At 51.0% G+C, this 7,744-nt stretch overlaps 1 long non-coding RNA gene across 2 annotated transcripts; it reads left to right on the plus strand.

The window, feature by feature from the left end:
* The first annotated feature begins 4,145 nt into the window (after positions 1-4,145).
* On the plus strand, positions 4,146-6,331 carry LOC136565130 (uncharacterized). Of its 2 annotated transcripts, XR_010784808.1 has the most exons (3): positions 4,146-4,258; positions 5,528-5,654; positions 6,229-6,331. It is a non-coding gene; the product is annotated as an uncharacterized lncRNA (long non-coding RNA). The 2 variants fall into 2 exon arrangements; XR_010784807.1 differs by lacking the exon at positions 6,229-6,331 and having other exon boundaries at positions 5,528-6,183.
* The last annotated feature ends 1,413 nt before the right edge of the window (positions 6,332-7,744 follow it).

Below are 7,744 nucleotides of genomic sequence, written 5' to 3' on the forward strand. Positions count from 1 at the left end.
CTGGTGTAATAGGACAAGTCCCGGGAAGTTGAAATTTGTAATGTGGGGTGTAGTTGGACTCTAGATGCCATTCCTAGATTGACCTAAGGTGTTTGCAGGTTTTGAGTTATCCTGCAGGTGTTTGACATATGTTCTGACTTTCTTTCAGGTGCAGATGCATTGCACCCGTGGCAGAGCCCCCCATCCTGGGTGACGGGGTTCCCACAAGCAGGTCAGTCACCATTTGTTTCTGCAGGGGGAGTGTCAAGTGTGGCCCTGTTACAGCTTTTTTTTTTTTTGTCTTTATTTTTAGGAAGTATAGCTGGATCTCAGCAGTCAAGTTCAGGAGAGCAAGGTGATCAGTAGCATTTCTTGTTGCTGAGCTCTCAATTCCTGGGGCATGTCTCAGTCTCCATTCTCGTTTTTGTGCCTTAGGCCATCCGCTCGGAGCACGCCAAGCTCCCATCCCCAGCGGCCGATGGACCGGGTTTGCCGCTCTCGCCAGCCCTGAGTTACGGGTCAGGAGCCGCCGAGGAGCTGCGGTGAGTCGGGGAAGTAGGGAGGAGGAGCGAGGGTCCCCTCAGGTTTCAGCCATGCCAAATCACCTCACCTCCTCTTAGCCCAGGCACCCCCTGTGACGACGGCCTCGGTCTCCGAGCGTGCCCGACGCGTGCGACCCGAGCAGCTGAGTGTTCTTAGGAGAATGGTGAGTAGCAGACTTGTGGGGTTTTGGTCGCGAGGCTGCCGAGATCGGGCACTGATGTTTGGTTTTCTTTAATACAGCTGTCTGAGAGACACCAGACCGGTGCCAGCAGGACCTTCCCGGCTGACGAGGTGGCCTTTCTTTGCACCCGAGACCGGCATCCCCAGGAGTGCGAGAGATAAGTAGAGGGCCACGACCCACAGAGGGGATGAAAGCAGGGTGCTGGTTTGGGAATTACTGGGAGGGGTTTTTGAGTCTCCTTTGCAGATGGGGCTGTCCATGAAGCAGCCCCTTAGGCCCCATAAAAGCAAAGCCTGGCTTTGGATCACAGTGCTGAGGTGAGCAGCGCAGAGCAGTCCCGGTGTGTATCGTGTCACTTGTCTTTTGTGTTTTATGTGTTGTTTGGATATGTCATGTCCTTTACCTTAGGTCTTGGAGGGGCCTGTCAGAAACCCTGGCATCATTGTTAGCATCTGTGCTCTCTGCATTCCTCGGCCTGGCAGCCAGGCCATAGAACTTTCGCCTCAGGAGCTCAGACAGGCATCAGACTCTCTTCTGTCTTTAGAAGCATCCGGTCGGATGTCTTTTCAGGTCTTGTTCTGAGCTGTATGGACAGCTATGTCCCGCCAGGATCCATTATGGTGGACTAGGACTTGAAAGAACGTGAGGGCAGGTAGAGGCTTCTGGCCATAGGATTCTCGGGCATCCATCTTTGCAGTTTTTGGAATAAATCATTCGGTTAGCATCTTCTTCCTCCAGGTTTCTCTGAGCCTCATCAGCTCACCATCAGTCTCTCCTCGGTCATCTCATTTGGCATCTTCTCAGTCCTTGCAGTCATCCTTCTTGCCCAGAGATTTCTGTCCGTGTTGTGTCCCCATTGTCTGTCACGTCCTGTCTGTCCCATGTCATGGGTGTCTGCACACACATTTGTGCCGGAGCTGCTCTGCCCTGCCACATAGCCCGGTGCAACAGGAGAAGTCCCGGGGACTTGAAGTTTGTAATGTGGGGTGTAGTTGGACTCTAGGTGGGATTTGTAGATGGACACAAGATATCTGGAGCTCTTAAGTTATCCTGCAACAGCTTGACTCTTGTCCTGACATTTTTTTCAGATTCAGATGGATTAAATGTGTGTCAGAGGCCCCCATCCCGGGTGAGGGGTTTCCCCCGAGCAGGTGAGGCACCATTTGTCTCTGCAGCAGAAGTGTATGTGGTGACTCTGTTACAGCTCTTTTCTTTGTCTTTCTTTTTAGGAAGTAAATCTGGATACCAGCAGTCAAGGTGAGCAGTGGAGAGAAGTAGCTGTTATTGCTCAGGTCTCAGTTTCTGGTGCTGCTCTAAGCTTCCATTCTCTTTTTTGTGCTTTAGGCAATCCACTCGGAGCCTGCCAAGCCCCCGTCACCAGCCGGCCGATGCACCGGGTTCCCTGCACATGCGAGCCCTGTGGACGTGTTACAGGACCTGGTGATGAAGCCCTGAACTCTTCTATTTAAAGGTGCTATCCAGGTGGCCTTCAGCAGCTGCCAAGGAGTTGCGGTGAGTCGGGGAGGTAGGAAGAGGAGCGAGGGTCCGCTCAGGTTTCAGCAATGCCACATGACCTCGTCTCCTTTTAACCCAGGCTTATGCCGTGACAATGGCATCAGCCTCGGAGCGCGGCCGAAGGGTGCGGCCCCAGGAGCCGGGCATTCTTAGGAGAACGGTGAGTCGCAGAATTGTTGGCTTTTGGCCAGTGTGCTGCAGAGATCATGCATTGATATTTGGATTTCTTTCACATAGCTGACTGAGAAACAACAGGGAGTTGTTGAACAACAGTGCCAGCAGGAACTTCCCAGATGTTGAGGCTGCCTTCTTTTGCAAATGACACGGACCTGCATCCCCAGATGTCCGAGAGATAAGTAGAGGGCTACAACCCACAGAGGGGATGAAAGCAGGGCGCAGGGTAGGGACCCACCGGGAGGGGTTTTTGAGTCTCCTTTGGACATGGGGGTGTCCATGAAGCGGCCCCTTAGGCCCCATAAAAGCAAAGCCTGACTTTGGATCACAGTGCTGAGGTGAGCAGGGCAGAGCAGTCCCGGTGTGTATTGTGTCACTTGTCTTTTGTGTATTATGTGTGTTTGGATATGTCATGTCTTTTACCTTAGGCCTTGGAGGGGCCTGTCAGAAACCCTGGCATCATTGTTAGCATCTGTGATCTCTGCATTCCTCGGCCTGGCAGCCAGGCCATAGAACTTTGGACTCGGGATCTCAGACAGGCATCAGACTCTCTTGTCTCTTTAGAAGCATCCGGTCAGCTGTCTTTTCAGGTCTTGTTCTGAGCTGTATGGACAGCTCTGCCCCACCAGGATCCATTATGGTGGACTAGGACTTGTGAGAACGTGAGGGCAGGTAGAGGCTTCTGGCCGTAGGATTCTCAGGCATCCATCTTTGCAGTTTTTGGAATAAATCATTCGGTTAGCATCTTCTTCCTCCAGGTTTCTCTGAGCCTCATCAGCTCACCATCGGTCTCCCCTCGGTCATCTCCTTTTGCATTCTCTCAGTCCTCGCAGCCATTTTCCTTGCCAGGAGATTTCTGTCCGTGTTGTGTCCCCGTTGTCTGTCACGTCCTGTCTGTCCTGTGTCACGGGTGTCTGCACACACATTTGTGCCGGAGCTGCTCTGCCCTGCCGCATAGCCTGGTGCAATAGGAGAAGTCCCGGGGACTTGAAGTTTCTAATGTGGGGTGTAGTTGGACACAAGATATCTGGAGCTATTAAGTTACCCTGCAACAGTTTGACTTTTGTCCTGACTTTCTTTCAGATGCAGAAGGATAAAATCCAGGGCAGAGCCCCCCATCCCGGGTGTGGGGATTGCCCCGAGCATGTGAGTCCATGTTTGTTTCTGCAGAGGAAGCATAAATGGTCGCCGTTACAGCATTGTTCGTTGTCTCTCTTTTTAGGAGGTCAAGGCCGAGAGCAGCAGTCAAGGCCGAGTGGGCAAGGTGAGCATTGAATAGCGTACAGAAGCAGTTGTTATGGCTGAGGTCTCAGTTTTGGTGCAGCTCTAAGCATCTCCTCTTGTTTTTTTTATTTTAGGTGGTCCACTTGCCATCTCTCCTGGCCGAGCACGCCTATGCCAGGTGTGTGCAGCTTAAGGTATCGGTGTGGCATCCTTGTCAGATTAGGGAGGTTGTGTTTTCACAGTATCTCAGCATGCTTTTCTGCTTTGTTTCTTTGCAGGTGCTGTCGCTGCCCTAGGCACGCCAAGGAACAGAGGAGGGCAGGTGAGTCGGCGTTTAGGCAGGCTGACTCCTAGGTGAGCATTACACAGCAGCATGCTAAGCGTGTCCCTTTTCTCTTTGCAGGTATCTTCCGGGCACCCTCCGGAGCCAGATCAAGATTTGAGGTGAGCCGGGGCAGTGGTGCAGAGGAGTCCCGGGGATTACTGTTTTTGAGGGCAATAGTCAGGTTTTCTGTTTTGTCTTAGGTACCCTGAGGAGGCTCGTAGCCCAAGCTTGGAAACGGCAGCACCGAAGCACACACGGAGAGCATCTCAACGTCCACGTCTGACCGAGGATGGATTTTGTCCTCTCATCTTCCAAAAGCTAAGTGTCGGGGCCAGTGGCTGGGAGAAGGGGAATAGCCTTTACTATCACAGGAGGCAATCAGATGTCAGCTTAGGGGACAGGTCTGTAGCGGGGTGGGCTCTCTGGAAGTAAAGGGAGAGGGTTTCCCCTCAGCCTCGCCAGAGCCTTTGCCGGGCAGGGCAGTTCCGACCCATCTCCACATTCTCGGGAACTTTGCGTCGTCCGCCTCCCTCGACTCGAAGTCGTCACGGATCTTTCCCCCGAGGAGCTCGCCTTCAGGTCCGGAGCTACCGCCACGGTCACCCAGCAGTCCGCTTCCTTCTCTAGGCTCGCCGCCCCTCTCGAGCATCCTCTTAACTGCTTCGGCACTAACTTCTTTTGACGAGTTACATTTCATCATCACGTCCTAGGGCTTCCTTTCCTTTGGCATCATCAGCCTCTGGCTCACCTTGCACTAGGAATCTCAGGTCCCTACGGGGACAGTGCCAGGCAGTTGTCACTCGTCTCTGTGTCATGTCGTCCGTGTCCGTGTTATGTCGTCCGTGTCCATCGTCTTACGTGTCACAGGCCTTTGTTACGTCTCAACGCTTTATCAGCACTATTCCGTGCCATGTAGGCCATATTCTACTCACGTTCCTTTCTGGATATCCCTTATTCCGGCATCTTTACATTTTTACTCTTTGAGACAGGAATGTCTCAAAGGGACAAGATGTTCTCATCCATCTTCCTTTTCACTACCAGCTTTGGTAGTGCCTTTTTTTCCACGCCATTCTCTTGGACTTCCCGAGGGAGCGTCTTACACCCTCCTCACGTGACTGCAGGAGTTCTATAGGTTCCATCTTCTCAAAGGGTACAGGGCTCAAGAATTAATCTTCCAGAGAGCTATCTCAAGTCCTGGCTTATACTGTATGTACTTACATTGTTTGTACCTATGCTGGTTTATACTGTATGTACTTATACTGTATGTACTTACATTGCGTTTACCTATGTTGGCTTACACTGTATGTACTTACATTGTGTGTACCTATGCTGGCTTATATTGTATGGACTTACACTCCATGCACACTTGCACTGTATGCGTCTGCTTTTATTGTGTGTACTCATGTTGTACCACTTATGGTCGGAGCTGCCCTGCCCTGGCATGTAGTCACAGTTAGGTAGCAGAGTTATAAAAACTTTACTGTTCATCTGTCTTTAGTGGGGTTTAGGGTAGAAAATTTATCGGTCAGAGCGGGGACAAGTCCTAGCTGTCAGCCACTCATCGACCGCTTCCTGTTGTCTCACAGGTCCCTGAGGCTACTGATTTCCCCAGAATCTACCATTTGACGTCGAGGAGCGGCAGCCAGAAGAAGCGTGGAAGCACGTTCTTCAGCGTCTCGAGGAAGAGCCACAGGGAACGTTTAAATGGGAGGAGTGCGTGAGCGTGTGTGAGAGCACGTGTCTGTCTGTCAGCATCTGCTCATCTCTGCGTGTGTGAGCGCATGCTGTGACTGGATTTAACCTTGTCTGTGTGACTTGCTTTTCAGGTTTTTCAACTCATTTGTAAATTTAGAGTAAAAAATCCCCAGCCGGGTTTAGCCCCCCCCACCCCCCCCCCGGCTGTTTTTTTTTCTTTTTTTTTTCCCCCCGGCTGGGTTTTTTTTCCCGGGTCCCGGTCCGTCTGCGAGGCGACGTTCATCGCCAAAGTTTGGGCACAGACCCTCCAGGGACCGGGTATTTCTTCAGGCAGGAGGAATTTTTAGAGGCTCCAGGGAACCATGTTCCCGAGGACCAATGATTGCTGGGGTGTAATTTAGCAGTTGTGATCAGAGGGATGGTGAGTTTGTGTGTTATTTGAAGGGGGTGTTAATGGTAGATGAGTGCTGTTTTTTGTGTGCTTTTGTTGTTTTGGGTGTCCTGTAACAATAAATCCACAAGTAATGAAAATTGAAAAAGGTTATAATCTTGTGTTAATGTGTGTGTTGTGTTGTATTGCTCTGTATTGCAGTGTGAGCACAGGGTGAACTCTCTCCTCCTTGCTGTGACACCTGGGCTGGCAGGGATGACACAGTGACCTCTGCCAGCTGATGCTGCCTGTGCCATCACCTGGCACTGACTTGTTTGATGAAAATGCTTTTGCTGGGTTTTTTCTCCTGAGAAGCCTCAGAACAGAAATGGAACCAATAACAATCTGCTGGCTGTGGAGTGTGGGCTGGAGATGGTTTAGCAACAGGGGCATCTTGGATTGGTCTCCTGTGCATTATTTCTACTTGATGACCAATCATGGTCCAGCAGTGTCGGGGCTGTGAACAGTCCCAGGTTTTTATTATTCATTCCTTTCCAGCTTTCTGATGTCTCCTTGCTCTTTTAGTGTAGTTCTAATATCTCATTTTCTTTTAATATAATAGAGATCATAAAATAATATTTCAGCCTTCTGAAAGGGGGAGTCAAGATTCTCATCTCCTCCCTTGTCCTGGGGACCCTCAAACACCACCACAATCAGCGGCCAAGTGGGTTTGTGCAAGCCTCTCACTAACCCTCGGCCGGTCCCGAGTCAGCAGACACTGGGGGGGCAGCCCCGACACGGCCAACAGCGGGGAGACACTGTCTGTGCCCCGAGGGTGCTGAGGGCACCTGGGCTGGGGGCAGACACTCTCTGTGCCCCGAGGGTGCTGAGGGCACCTGGGCTGGGGGGAGACACTCTCTGTGTGTGCCCCGAGGGTGCTGAGGGCACCTGGGCTGGGGGCAGACACTCTCTGTGCCCTGAGGGTACTGAGGGCACCTGGGCTGGTCGCCTTTGCAGCAGAAGAGACACCAGAGACAGCGGTAGAAGATAAAGGGCCGACTCTTAGCAGGGGTTAATCCAAGGTTTTATTAGGACCCCCAAAGGAGCTCCTGCACCTCAGGGGGCTCCAGCCCAGAGCCCCGGGAGATGTGCCAAGGTTACATTTAAAGGGAGGTGGAAACCGAAAGTAGATAACATCCTACCAACCATTAAGTGACCCTAAGGGATGGATGCTGGGGGATAGACATATAGGACAGCGTATGGGGCAAGGCTTGGGGGGCTGACCCCTGGCCTCTGGCTGATCAGTGGAGGACTTGGACTGAAACTTCTGCATGGGGGGGATGGGAGGCTGAGTGATTGACAGAGAGCCAGGGTGGGGGTTTGGGGATGATCTCATCCTGGGAGAGGGATAACACAGGTAAAGGGAGGGGGGTACAGTTTGGGATAAACCATTTGGGAAAAATTACTTCAAAGTATTACAAAGTATAAAAATGCACTACAGCGGGTTCTGGCAGCACCAAATAAAATGTAATAAAATGCTTTAAAAATAGAAAAATAAAATAAAAAAAAAATAAAATAACAAAATTAATTAAAAATAAATAATAAAAAAAACCAAACTGTAAAGTGCTGTACAAGTTCCATAAAATGTAGTGCCGTAATGCAAGACCCTCAAACACCACCACAATCACCCACTTAAATTGGTCTGGGCAGCACCAAATAAAATAAAATAAAAAGCTTT

Source organism: Molothrus aeneus, chromosome 20, assembly GCF_037042795.1.
Source record: "Molothrus aeneus isolate 106 chromosome 20, BPBGC_Maene_1.0, whole genome shotgun sequence".
In the NCBI taxonomy this organism is placed as follows: domain Eukaryota; kingdom Metazoa; phylum Chordata; class Aves; order Passeriformes; family Icteridae; genus Molothrus; species Molothrus aeneus.